Below are 14,147 nucleotides of genomic sequence, written 5' to 3' on the forward strand. Positions count from 1 at the left end.
CTAGCAATTTAGTAACTTGAAAAGAGTAGGGAACTTACTGTGGATGGAAATTAGTCTATTGTTCCTTATTTTGAAAACTGTAAGATCTCTGGTAAAGTCAGCTACTAAATCTTTATACGGTTGTTGGGATGACTATGTGAGAGGAGTCTAAAGACAATGCTCGAGGGCTGGGAAACAGCAAATCTTTAGTGGTTGTCTGTGACAAAATACCGGCAACTTGAGAGGGAAGGTTCATCTCGGCTCACAGTCCAAGGGTTTGCAGTCTATCCTGATGGAGAATAATGTCAGCAGGTTGGCGGTTGGTCAAGTTCCATCCACTATCACGAAGTGGAGAGAAAAGCTTGTAATCAGCCCACTTTCTTCTTTTCCCTCGAACCAGGACCCCAGGCCATGGGACAGTGCCACTCACAGTTAAGATCAGTCTCCCAATCTCAACTAACCTGAACTAGAAACTCACTCACAAATAAGTTGACAACCAACATTAACAACCAAAGCAGCATTAGTCTCATGGCTTTGGTCCATGACCTATTTACATGGAAGACACTTCTGAGGAGGGAACTAACTCAAAGCATAAAGAGGTCAGCTGTGAACTGGTGGCATTTGGAAGGACGGACTCGACTTGCGGAAACTTCTCTGAGCAGATGGAGGAGCTACAGTGATGAGCCGCTGACTTTATCTTTCCCCATAGTTAAAGGAAGAAGTATGTTGTCAATGATTCACACTTAGCATGTGGAAAAGTCCTGAATGCCTTTTGATGTGTCTTCCCAACATAAGCACAAAAAGCACAACAACAACAACAACACAAACCTAGAGGGATAAGAAGCATGCAAAGTGTGTGGGGTAGGTTCTAGGAACATATAATCATATAGTGAGTTGGGTTTATGGTCTCATAAAGTTGCATTTAAATGTTAAATTTATAAAGGACCATGGGTCCAGGATGGTGTAATATGACAGGGGCCTGAGTAGATTTTAAGCAAGTATTGAGTTTGCAAAACTCTGGAAGATTCAGAAGATTTTATAGTCACTCACTGAGCTATTTATTTTGATTATTTTAAGCATCAAACAAGGAGGAAGTTTTCTCAAAGACTTATTTTTCCAATCAATAAAATGTGGCTAATAATAACAATTGCACATTCACTTAAAGAAATGAAGTATGTAATTTACTTTGTGCAGAACGTAAGTAATAAATACTCAATAAAGTGCAGCTGTTATTGGTAAAGATCATTCTGGAAAGTAGAAAGGGCCTGAGGCATGCAGTGGAGAACCTGAGTTCTTCACTTCTCTGGGTCTCTGAGAGTGAACAAGAGGACAAGAGACTTTCAAAGTTCTTTTCAGCCTGACAGTCTCGTTCTAGCTTGACAAGACCTGATGTGCCTGAGGCTTAGCAAGGGCCATGGTAACCACTTTAGTAATAATATCCAGTGCTGCTGCTGGGCCCCTCCACCCTCCAAAATGTCACCTCCAGGGAAACGATTGAATGAGGCATAGGTGAGACACACTCTCAAACAAGGTGAACACAAAGACGTGAGCACAAATGTCTCCCATTTCCAAGTTGGCTGTGGACAGGTGAGTCAACCTGTCTGAGCCTCAGCTTTAGGAAAGAGATATAAATGATGCCAAAGGCAGGGTTATGATGAGTAGAGTAACAGAGCACATGCTTAGAGAAATCCAGTACCATTCTTTTTTTTTTTTTTTTTTTTTTTTTTTGTTTTTTGAGACAGGGTTTCTCTGTGTAGCTTTGCGCCTTTCCTGGAACTCACTTGGTAGCCCAGGCTGGCCTTGAACTCACAGAGATCCGCCTGGCTCTGCCTCCCGAGTGCTGGGATTAAAGGCGTGCACCACCACCGCCCAGCCGAGTACCATTCTTGTCCCAGAGAACATTTAATAAACAGTGCCTACTGTTTTAATTATGATATCATGCATAGTTATTATTCTGATTCCACTCTTTGACGCCTATACAAAGCAGATTTGGTCTCCTGAGTATTTCTCTAGTCACCATGGGTGCACATGTGATTGTTTCTCTTAGTCTCTCACCCATCTTGCACTGGGTCTCCTTGCAGTCCCCCCTTCATATTGTTCCAGTTTCCTCAAGAACAAGATGTACTTTGCATGCTTCTTATTCCTCTAGGTTTGTGTTGTTGTTGTTGTGCTTTTTTCTTTTCCCATGTGTGTGTGTGCATGCATGTGCGTGTGTGCATACAGGATGTGTATACATATGTGCGAATGCATGTTTCCATGTTGGAGGGTGCAGATGAGTGTAGAGGTACAAAATGGATGTCAGAAATCATCCTCCATAGTTCTTCCACCCCATTCATTGAGGCAGAGTCTCTTATCAAACCCATAGCTCACTGATGTGGCTAGTCTTGCTAGCCAGCTTGCTCTTGGAGAGTCCACTGTCTCCTTCTTCCCAAGCAGGAATTATAATCTGGTTGCTACACTCACCTGACCCTTATGTAAGTTTCTAGGGAATCCAAACTCAGGCTTGTATGGTGAATTATTCAATCACTGGCCCATCTCCTCAGTCTTCTCTCCATTTACTTCCTATTTTTTGTATTCTTCCAAGTCCATGGCCCACTGCTGCTGGGTGGAAGATATGTTGTGTGTGTTTATATCAAAGTCATTGGAGACTAAATTTTTCACTGTAAGTTTTTCCTGAGTGTTTGAGTAAAAACAAAAACAAGAAAAACATCCATGATACACTAATTTTCAAAAACAGGCATGACGAAGAGGGCATACAAGCCTGAAGTTCACTTTCCTGCATACTCAGCAGGCGTGGGGAAAGTGCATTGCAAGGATAACTCTCAGAGACACGGAACTTTGCAAATCAATCTCGCCTCTTCTGACCTTCCCCCTCAGCTCAGGAGGCACAGAGCTCAGATACCCCAAGAAAGTGAGCAGGGAAGTGTGAGAAGAAAGCTTCCTCAGATGCTCACCCCATTAGCTGCTGAGGAGAGCCTGGCAGCCTTCAAAGACAGAGGGGGGCAAAGGTGAGAAGCCAGCTCACCCAGAGATAGCAGTCACCTCAACCCTTGATTCCAACTTAGATATGCAGCTGCTTGCCAACAGAGTTGTGTCTGAGATATCTTGGGAAGAAACAACACCCTGGATTGATGGGCCAGACATGGGGGTTTGTGGATTTAAAAGCAGTCCATCCAGCCTGTCTGCCCCAGACTTTTTGGTAAAAGTTTTCTTGAGCTTTACACTCAGACAGTAGTTAAAAGTGGCCCATGCCTGAGCCAAGGGTTCCAATTTGGAAACAAGAGTTTGCCTAGATCTTACTCAGCGCTTCTGCCCCTTGCCCACATCTCACTTTGTTCCCAGTTTTTTATCTCTTTTTATACCTTTTCATATTTGAAAATTGCTTTGAAGACAGAAATTTTAAAATGCCCACTCTGAAGTTCTCCACCACAGCTAGAGTACAGCTTTGTGCATCATTCCATTCTCATTAAATGTTTCCAAAACAGATCAGTAAATAAACAATGCAGATGGCTTCAGCCAGGGCTCATGGTTTTGTTAAGTGTGGTGGACATCTTCAGGATATATAATAGTGATATAATATAATAATATACATACATATACTAATAATACACACACATACACACATGTATACATACATACATATATACATATATACATATATATATATATGCACACACAAACACACATACAGAGAGAGAGAGAGAAGGGCATGACTTTTAAAGTAAGGCTGACCTGGGTTTAAGGCCCTGCTCAGTCATTTTTTGCCATGAGATCTAGCAAGCAGTTTTTTGCCCTTTGAGTTCCTATGAAAGTTGACCTTGAACTTCCTGATTCTGAACTTTGGCCTCTCTGAAGAAGAGGGGCTGTCTAAAACACTAACAGGGTTTTTACTTCAAATGCCTAGCTCCTAATAAGGGTTAGCTTCCTGGCCAGAGACACAGCTCAGCCACCAAGAGCACTGGCTGCTACTCAGAGGACCCGGCTCAGATCCCCAGCATGTACATGCACAAAGGCTTGCAACAGACTGTAACTCCAGTCCCAGGGGATCTGACACCCCTCTGGCCTCCAGTGACACTACATGCACCTGGTGCACAGACATACATGCAGGCAAAACACTCATACATATACACAATAATTTTTTAAAATAATAACTTAATACCTGGGAAGGTTAAATGGGAGTCCTGGTTGTATAGTTCTTATGAGAATTTTTGCCATGTACTAGACCTTCATTAAATAGTCACTGTTAAGAATATTTTCAGTTACTGCAACATCTTCACCTTTCAACACCTCATTAGGCTGCTCACTATATAGCTAGGCATGGCTTTGAACTCCTGTTTCACCTGCCTTCATCTCCATGCTGGGATTACAGGCATGTACCACCATGCCCATTTTATGCCAGGCATTAAACCAAGGGCCCAATGCATGCTAGGCAAGCTGCATTCTAGCTCCTTAACTTCTTCTATTTTGCATGAGTGATTTCCCTCCCACACTGATAAAATTTAAGTAAATTCTGGTTTTCCACACACACCAATGTTACCGCGCATGCGATGTTAAGCTTCCATTGCATTTTGATCATTTGATCCTATTACAAATTTGTAAACTGAAAGTATTAAGATGGACTCGGGAAGATGGTTTTAGTATGTAAAACTGTCTGCTGCTTATGCATGAGGACCCAAGTGCCAACATAGCCAGACCCAGCTACACACTACTATAGCTCTAGCATTGGTGGGGGTAGAGATGGGAGGACAGGTGGGGCTTGCTGTCCAGTCAGCCTAGGCAAAGAAGCTCCAGGTTCAGTGAGAGAGCCTGTCTCAGGGAAGTTAGGAGGAGAGTGATAGAGCCAAATATTCTGCTCCGGCCTCAGCACATATGCTTATGTATACACTGCACATACATATACCTGTAGCTGGAGAGTTTCTCTCCAGCTCCTGCCAAGCCCCGGCAGTCCCACAGCCCACTTACAAAATAAACACACAGACTCTTATATTATTTAAACTGTTTGGCCTAATGGCTCAGGCTTCTAGCTATCTAGTTCTTACATCTTAAATTAACTCATTTCTATAGATCTATACCTTGCCACATGGCTCGTGGCTTACCAGTATCTTACATGTGGGTACTCATGGTGGCAGCTGGCAGTGTCTCCCAACACAGCCTTCCTTTTTCCAGACTTATCTTCTCTGCTTGTCCCACCTATACTTCCTGCCTGGCTACTGGCCAATCAGCATTTTATTTATACAGAGCAATATCCACAGCATATACCATGCACATGTATTATCCCTCCACACAAAACATAAACTATTAACAAAATTAAATCATTTAAAAAGTTAAGAAAATTCATTTAAATTGTCCTAAATTTTTCTGTGGCTAGCTGAAGTATTGTGGGGTTCTCATAGGGTAACAGTGTATGTTATTACAAACCGCTGTCTATCTGAATCTATTTAAGGGAGAAAGGACATCTTGGCTCCTGACTTCAGGGTGTCTGGCCCAAGGTCACATCTGCCTGCACACCTGGATGGAACACACAGCATCCGGAGTGTATTGTATCACTCATCCAAACCAGAAACACAACACGGAGCAGCTGTTCAGCGAGCATCACTCCACCTCTCTTCTCCTTTCAGTGTTTTACATCTGTGGCTTCTTAAGCTCCTCAAACCAGCCAGGGGTTTAGCTCCATTTTCCAGATGAAGCAGTTAAAGCCCACACAGGTTTCAGAACTTGTTCTGACCATGTCGAGAACTGCAGAAGTATAATTTTGACTGGGCTTCTAACTTCAAAAGGATGCCCCGTGGGGGCTTTCTGACTTCTAGAGTGTTCATAGCCAGGGTCTGCGCCAGCCGACTCACACCGACAATGAGCCCCACCCCCTTCACTCAGCAGCCCAGGATCCATTCCGAGGCCCGTTTTCCAGGATCACACTGCTGCCTCCAAACCCTGTGCAGAGAGCGAGCCCACCGTAAATTATTCATTTTGAAAGTTGGATAATGCAGTTGGTACATCCAACATTCATAATAAACAACAACATTTAGAGCACAGGCCTTCGTGCCAGGAAAGAGTCTCATTTATCTTAATTCCCTCCTCCGTTTGCACACCGTGTTCCTTCTGCACGATCTTGCGCTGTTCCTTCCCTTGTTGAACACAAAGTGTGTGGTGAGGGCATCACAGAGTGATGCTCTTGTAAGCACACCCCATCATTTTAATTATCCTTAACTCTCCTTGTGTCAGTAGAGTCTGGGAAGTTAGAAGATTAGAGGATTCTGCACACTCCAGCACACAGCTGTGAAGGGCTGTGTACAGAGGATCCACTATTCCCCGCTTCTCTTTTCCGACCAGTAAACAAGCGTGGGACTCCCGTCATGGCAGGCACTAGGTTAGGCCGAGAGCTATGAGCAAGAGTCTGAGGTTATCCCTCAGCGGGGCTTGCTGCGCTGTGGGGGAGATAGCATGCAGAAGAGATTATATGTTGCTTTCTGGGGTGGACGTGTACGAGCTGTGTTCTAACCCAGAAGAAAAGTCATATGAGAAGGCATGGGTGGGGTGACAGCTAATACAGATTGTCAGCTTGATGGGGACTTAAAGTTATCTTGGGTTGCAATCCCCTAGGCATGCCTGTGAGGGAGCATCTAGATTGGATGTTTGAAGGTCGGAAGTCTGCGCCCCCTTGGTGTAGATGGCAACATTATTGAACTAGGACCCTGATCTGAGTAAATAGGAGAAAGCAGGCTGACATAGCCTCTCTCTCTCTCTCTCTCTCTCTCTCTCTCTCTCTCTCTCTCTCTCTCTCTCTCTCTCTCTCTCTGCTCCTTGACTGCTGATATAATGTGGCCAGCTGCCCCACACTCCTGCCTCCAATCCTTCCCCATCACGATGGACTGTCCTCTCAACTGTGTCCAAACTGAACCCTCTCTCCTTAAGTTGCTTTTGCCGCTATTTTGTCCCAACCATTATTTCCAAAAGTAGCTGGCACAGTAACAGGTCAAGGAAACCCTCGATGTTTTGTCTCAGGATATTGTGACTCGAGAGCTAAGGAAGTTTGGTGGGTGGTAAACTGCATTCCCTCGAGCTATGGGTTGATTTCACCCCACATCAGGAACTACTTGAGCCCCAGGGACACAGAAAAGAATGAAACAGACTGGTAAAAATGGCAGACCAGGGTACTCTTTGTTGAAAATACCCCATGAAAGTTTGGGGATTCCTCTCCCTCTTCACATTCAACCCTCTGATCTAATGGGGAAGCAGGTTGGATAAAATGATGAAGAGCATGATTTGGACAGTCCTAATCCTTAAGACTCCATAAAACGTAGACATCTGAGGACTTTTCTCTCCAAACATTACAGTATGTGGCCGTAGTCAATATACCACCCTAAACTCTAGGGTTCACCAAGAACAAAATGTAACATGGCAACTGTTCCCATGAACCTCCCCGGATAGGTGAGAAACAATTCAAAAAAAAAAAAAAAAATGCATGGCTAGTTATTAGCAATGGTAAAGGATTCAAAGACTTCTCAAAACTCATTAAAATTTCTCATGTAGCACAAACTTATCTGTGGCTTTTATGTATTTGAGGTGATTTCCTTCTGGGGTTTTCAGGTGGGATCTTACTGTGCAGTCTAGGCTGGTCTGAAAACTCAGTAGGTGGCGCAGGCTGGCCTCCAACTCTCAACAATCACCCTGCCTCAGCCTTCCCACTGCTAGGAGTACAGGTATGAGCCAGAGTACATCTGCCTTGAGGAGATGATTTACATATTAGACTAATAAAACCGTCTTTTCTTGTATTTTAAGTTCTATTTACTGAGGGGGTAGGGACATGCCACTCGGCACATGTGGAGATCAGAGGATGAATTGTCAGGGTCAGTTCTCTCCTTCCACCTTGTGGGTCTCAGAAATCAAACTCAGGTCATGGGACTTAGCCACTGAGCCAAACGTCCCATCGGTCCCAAAAGGTGTCTTTTTGATTGAGCACATGGTGAAGGTGCTTGGGTGTCAGCAGAGACTGAGGTATGTGTATGGGGGGGGGAGGGTGTTGAAGCTCTGCTCAACCCCTAAGCACCAACTGCCTGCTCCTCAGATAATTTTCAGAGCCTGTGAGTGTGCAAGACACCAGTGCGGAAGCAACTTCGATTGTGGAGCAACGTCAGAGGCGGTCAGGGTTGTGGCACCGAGACATAACTGACCTGACAGGAAGAACTCACTCCTCAGGCAGCAAGTGGACAGTGGCAGCGAGGAGATGAAGACTTCTCAGAGCAGCCTGCAGACCGCCAGCTGTCCCCTGAGTGCTTCAGCCCGGCCAATGGGCTTTGCTGACAGAGAGCTCCCTAGGAAGAGATGGATTTAAATCTGAGCTTAGAGAAGCTAAATGCTCCATCTGCAGTCATGTGACGCTTTGATAGGAACATCACAGCATGAGGTGGGGAGAGGAAGCAAAGCCTGGAGACCAGCCCCTGCATATTTATGGTGGATAATTCCCAAAGTTTTGACACCGCTGGGGGTCAAAGGAGAATAATCCCCGGGCACTGTGGTGGGTATTTTCCTCAGAAGTTTTCTAAAAAGACTGACAAAATTTTCTCACTGTGATCCCAACAATTGTCCACATACGTTCTCTGACTCTAAAACAACATTCAAACCCAGCATGATATAGTACACAACTATCATTCTGCCGTTCAGCGGGGAGGATGAAGAAAGAGAATCTCTAAAAATTTGAGCCTAGCCTGGCCTACAGGATGAGACTTTGTCTCAAGAAAACTAAAAACAATAAAATAAAATAAAAACAATCACAACAACAAAAAACAGTGAAAACAAGAAAACACATTTGAAAGATGGCTCTGTCCTGGGCATAGCAGCACATGCCTTTAATCTCAGTCCTGGAGAAACTGAGGCAGGAAGACAGTGAATTCCAGGATAGACTGGGCTACTTTGTGAGACACTGTAACAAAACAAATGAATGAGTAAACAAAAGGTACTCTGTTTAAATGACCCACTGTAAGTCAAGAGGCAAGTGCCCACAGGATCAGGAGTGGAACCAGGCATTTCGGTCCAGCTGTTCTTTACAGGACTCCGGGCTACTACTTGTTTAAGTCTGTGTTCTCTAGAACTACCAAGTAGCCTACAGAAAACCTCTGTTTGGGTCAGAAAGGTGGGGTGGGATGGGATGGCAGGTATAATTGGTCAGCTAGTAAGCTGGAAAGTTTAATGCAAGAGAGGAAAGCCCCTAGAGATAGAAAAGGAATGAATGTTCTCACATTTCCTCTCCATCCCCATTCTCAAGGAGGTCTAAGCATCCCTCCCCTCTTTCGGGTCTGGTTCAGCTCCAGGCACACACATTAGCTGTTTAGCTGTTGTGCTGGGCTGCCTTCAGGACAAAGAACTTGGAAATGGAATAGAGACAGGATGCCTGTTCTTAGGGTAACACACGGAGAGCCAAGGGCAGAGGATGGTATTATAGTAGTCTTCTGTGTCCAGGAAACCCCAGCATCTTCCAAGCCTGAGCTAGCTATGAGACCCCAAGACTTACTAATGTAAGATTTCTGTGACCAAAGGCCTTCGACATGCATCCTTCTATTGGGCAGTGAGAGAAACGGACACAGGAGTGAGTGAAGCCACCACACTAACTGCGGCTGTGCTGGAGCGTTGTCTTCTGTGACACATGCTTCCGGTTGACAGAGTCATAGTACTTGGGTATATAGTTCTGCTCCGTGCCCTGGTTTTCCCACCTGCCTTTTGTTCACCAACCTTGTTGCAAAGGAAATTGATTTCTCTTTGCATCAGCTGGTTCACATTCACGTGAACTTTCTATGCTGGAGTACTTTCCCATCTCCCCACACCAGAAATTAAAACAATAGCTCCCTGTTTCTCATTCCATCCAACCCCTAGAGACTGACCCCCCTCGTCAGTAATTGTTAAATTGTTTTGAGTTTCACCTAAGAGATCTCAGACTGCTTTACCTCAGCATGAAAGAAATGAAATTCTCCAAGAGAGGAGAGCAGTGGCAAGGGGCGTTTCTAACGGGGGACAGCTGTGGGTCTTTGAGACCTTGCCACCCAGTTAAATGCATTAGGGACTGCTCCCAGGTCTTCGGGATTCACCAGGGAGGCTGGAGCTCCCCCTACAGCCCAGTGACTCCATTGCAGCAACGTGGGGAAAAAATCACTAAGCACCGAGCACCAAGTACTTAGGAAACAGGGAGAAGAAAACCATCTAAGAGATACTAGGGGGACTGGGGGATGCTGAGGACAGCCACTCATGCCTCTGAAATAGCATCTCCATTTCCTCCTCCTCTTCCTCCTCCACCTCTCTCTGCTCTCACACAACAGTGTTTCATAGCCCTGCCAATGCTTCAATCCCTTCATCTACCTCGACTGTCCAGAGTCATCCATAATGATGAGCTCTGGTAAGCAAGGGTTTTCTTCAAGAGGATTTGGAACTTAGGCTTCAGCAAAAGGGGCCACTGTGTTCTCGAGGATGGCAGGTACTAAATGAAACAGAGGCCTCAACCTCTGACTGCCTCTGGCCCCGAGGGCTTGCTTGGGACTTCCCACAGGGCAGGAGCCTTCGTGTTTCTGCATGAATTCTTGTCTGCTGCCTAAACTCTGGCTCAGGGAATTGCATTCTTCCTTGCTCAGATTAGCCCTTCTTTGTGGGTTTTGTCAGTCTTCATTGTCAGTGGTACTTCATACCCAAGGTAGCGTTTTCCTGACGATATTTCGCCTTTCCATGAGAACACAGAGATGGGTGGGCCCTCTCAGCACTGCAGATTATCCGCAGATAAATTATAGGCCAACATAGAAGCGGTGAAGCAAAGGTGCCCAGAACAGAAACTTCGAGAAGGAAAGACCTCATGAGATCCACCCATCCGTCCTCACACTCAGGTAGGTGCATGATTAAATAGCTGGTGTTATTTACTATTTGGTTTGAAACTTCCACAGCCCTCTGGAGTTTTATAAGTCTCCCAGCAAGCAACTCTAACATTAAATGAAGCCCCTTCTCCTTGGGGATTGCTCAGCCATCCCAAGTTCTTGTATTGGATTGTCCCTAGGGGTCCTATGTTTTACTTCGGCATAAATGAATTATATAATTTGTTATTTGTGTTTTGGAAATCACTTAAATATACCAGGTATCCTTGTGGTGTCGTTGTCTGTGTGAAAACTTCATGAAGTATTTATTGAGTACATGTCCCACCTTCTACTTACATGGCCTTAAAGAAGTTAGCTGATAGCTGAGTGGTTGAGTTGTGTTATCTCTAAATTGAGGATGATGTGAATAGCAGGAAGATTGATGTGTTGGTTAAATGGAAGTGCATGAAAAGTCATTAGTATCACTAATGTAAAATATTATAAAACAAACATGCTGTATAATTAATCTGGAAGATAATGAAATATTCAGGAAATCAGTTAAGGAAGATGAAGACACCAAGATGATAGAGCAACAGCGCATGCTCTCAAATATGCTTTGGGCCTATGTTTTTTATTGTTATAGGGATCACCTAAGCCCAAGATTTATGCTGTGGCCAATAAGCATATGTTGATAGAATGTACTTTAACCATAGGGAAACTCTCATGAAGGGCAACAGCAAATACAAATTTGCATTTGATTTGACTTTTGAAAAATGGATATGATTTTGATAGAAAACAAAAGGAGTGGAAGGCATTTGACCAATTTAATAAAACTGTGTTTCTCAGTCATCCATTTTAATGAGCAAAGAAAAAGATAATATTTATATAAATGAATGGTTCCAGCAACCATCAAACAAATTTGACTGATCTGAAGGTTGAGGATTCAGTATGTTGAACACAGAGATCATGCATTTGGGAAGCTCTGACCCAAGAGAAAGAAGCCTTGCATAGCTTAGACAACTCTGTGTCCTCCATGAGCAGGCAGTCCTTGGCATGTGTTTGGTGGATGGAAGCAGAGTGGAAGGAGAGCCAAGACCTAGACAGGACTGCTCTGTGAAATAATGGATTGGGGCCATTGCTCATAACTCATAATAAAATATGGAGTCTAGGGAGGCCAGTTGGAGACCAGTCTAGGGACTTTAGAAGCATGTGCCCCACTGACCTGAAGACCATAGGGTTCGAAAGCAAAGCATGCTCCTACAGGAGCAGATCATTCAGAGGGAAGCTTGTGGAGAGGCTAATGGGCTCTGGGAGAAGAAAGTCAAGAGCTTCGCTTTTTCAACTGTCTGGGAGACAGACGAGGAAGGACTAACGTAGACAGAAGAATTGCAAAGGAAACAGGTGAGTCTGGCCAAGGGTAAGACACTCAGTAGGACATCCATGGACTCCACGGAACAGCAGGCTGTGTTATCACTAATTGGCACTTGACCTCAGGAAGTAACCTCACTCTATTTGTCAGTAGAACAAGCCATTCCTCAGCCCCACTAATTTCTAGTATTTTAGAATTCTGTGAAACTTAACATCTCTAAATGTGTTAACAAGTCCCCATCCCCTCTGCTCCTCCATCTTAGTGTGTGGAGACATTTTATTTTATGGCTTGAGATAACCTCCATTCTCTGAAGAATTTCAGGTTGACATTCCCTTACAGTATAGCGTCTCAGTCTTCCTAGGACAGTGTAATCTTGCCACACAGCATCTGAAGAATATTCAGTTAGGAATCTCCTTACCCCACACGCTCTTATTCATGTGGTCATTCTGAAATGAAGCTGACACAGAACATTTTTTGTAAGTAAAAATTGTATCTTATTCCCCATTGTCAATTTAAAGCTCACATATGTGAAAATATGAATGAATGAATGATTGAGTGAGTGAGTCATGTGATGTGAATGGGGAAAGATGCTTTGGATTACTTCTTTCTGGCCAAGGAGAAGTTATATTCTCAGATGCATTATGACTAGAGACTGGTAGCCTCCTATTTAAGCTTTTGAATTCTATAAGTTCTCTAAAAGTGATTCCCTTAACCTTTGTGCCATGGCTATTTCTGCTATTGGACACTCGGCCTTCTCTCACCTGCCTAAGTTCATCTGAAGGACTCGATTGTGCCACTCTTCTCTTCAGACTAGAACATCCACTGTTATTTCCATGGGGAGCATCCACTGAGGTTTTCTAGGCCAGGGTCCTAGTATGAGTTAACAAATACCAACACATTCTCTAAGCTTAAAAGAATACTCTATTATTGTGTGGCAATTGGTAAAGAACTTATTAATTAAGGATATAAGATAGAGAGAAATCTCCCAGGAGGCAAAAAGTCATTACGAAGACATTGTGGAACCAATCTAGCAGTTAATGGAATACTCAGAGGTCTTTTAAAAAAAGAGAAGGGGTGGGTCACTTTTCAAAAGAATAGGCATCATCAGATTAGTAATATTAAAGATTGAGGGAAACTTTACCAAAAGACAGGTACAATCTAAAAGGAAAGCAAATGATCTCATAGACATTTGATACAATGCAATCTCTTTTATTTAACATCCCTACATCCTAACACACCACCACAAAGCATAAAAGTAAATTGAGATGGAATTGGAAATCAAAGCAGTGTTGCAAATGAGAATTAATAGTACATTTGCTTTGTTCAGAGATGGGGTCATCAGAAGCAAAATAAATAACTCATTTCAAATGCCTGTGAGTTGTTTACTTAAGAAATAACTATCAAATTAACAAGAAATACCAGACCCTTCTCTTTCTTTCCTTAAATTGTAACCCCTACCTCCACCCCAGCTTCCCACAGGTTAGCTCATCATACTGGGATGATTCTGCGTTTTGGAAAGAGATTTGGTGAGACAGGGCCAACTAGTGGAGGCAGCCCAAGAGCAGGCTCCTCCCAGTAGGGCTGAGGGTCCTACACGTGTGCTCTATCCAGGTGGTACTCTTCAGAACACCCAATGACCTCAGCCTTGGGAACAGGTGCTCATGGGAACCACCTACAGCAATCGTCAAAGCACCGAATAGACCCTCACCGGTCCCCAGCAGTCCTTTAATTGTAGAGATAAAACCAGAACTGAGAAGTATCTTCACCTGAGGAACCTGGATGCTAAGAGGATGGCTACAACAACCAAACACACACAGCTATGTTCCCTGCTAGACTTTGGAGTTCAAAGTTAGCTTAGACAGACCCGCTTTCCGAAGTTCAACATGTAGCTTGTTTACATTATGAGTCTTTTGGTGGGAGATAAATTTAAATTAATCAGTAGAAGATGACAGTCAGGTGTGAAGAACACTGAG

The sequence above is a fragment of the Peromyscus leucopus genome, chromosome 15 (assembly GCF_004664715.2).
Source record: "Peromyscus leucopus breed LL Stock chromosome 15, UCI_PerLeu_2.1, whole genome shotgun sequence".
Classification (NCBI taxonomy): Eukaryota; Metazoa; Chordata; class Mammalia; order Rodentia; family Cricetidae; genus Peromyscus; species Peromyscus leucopus.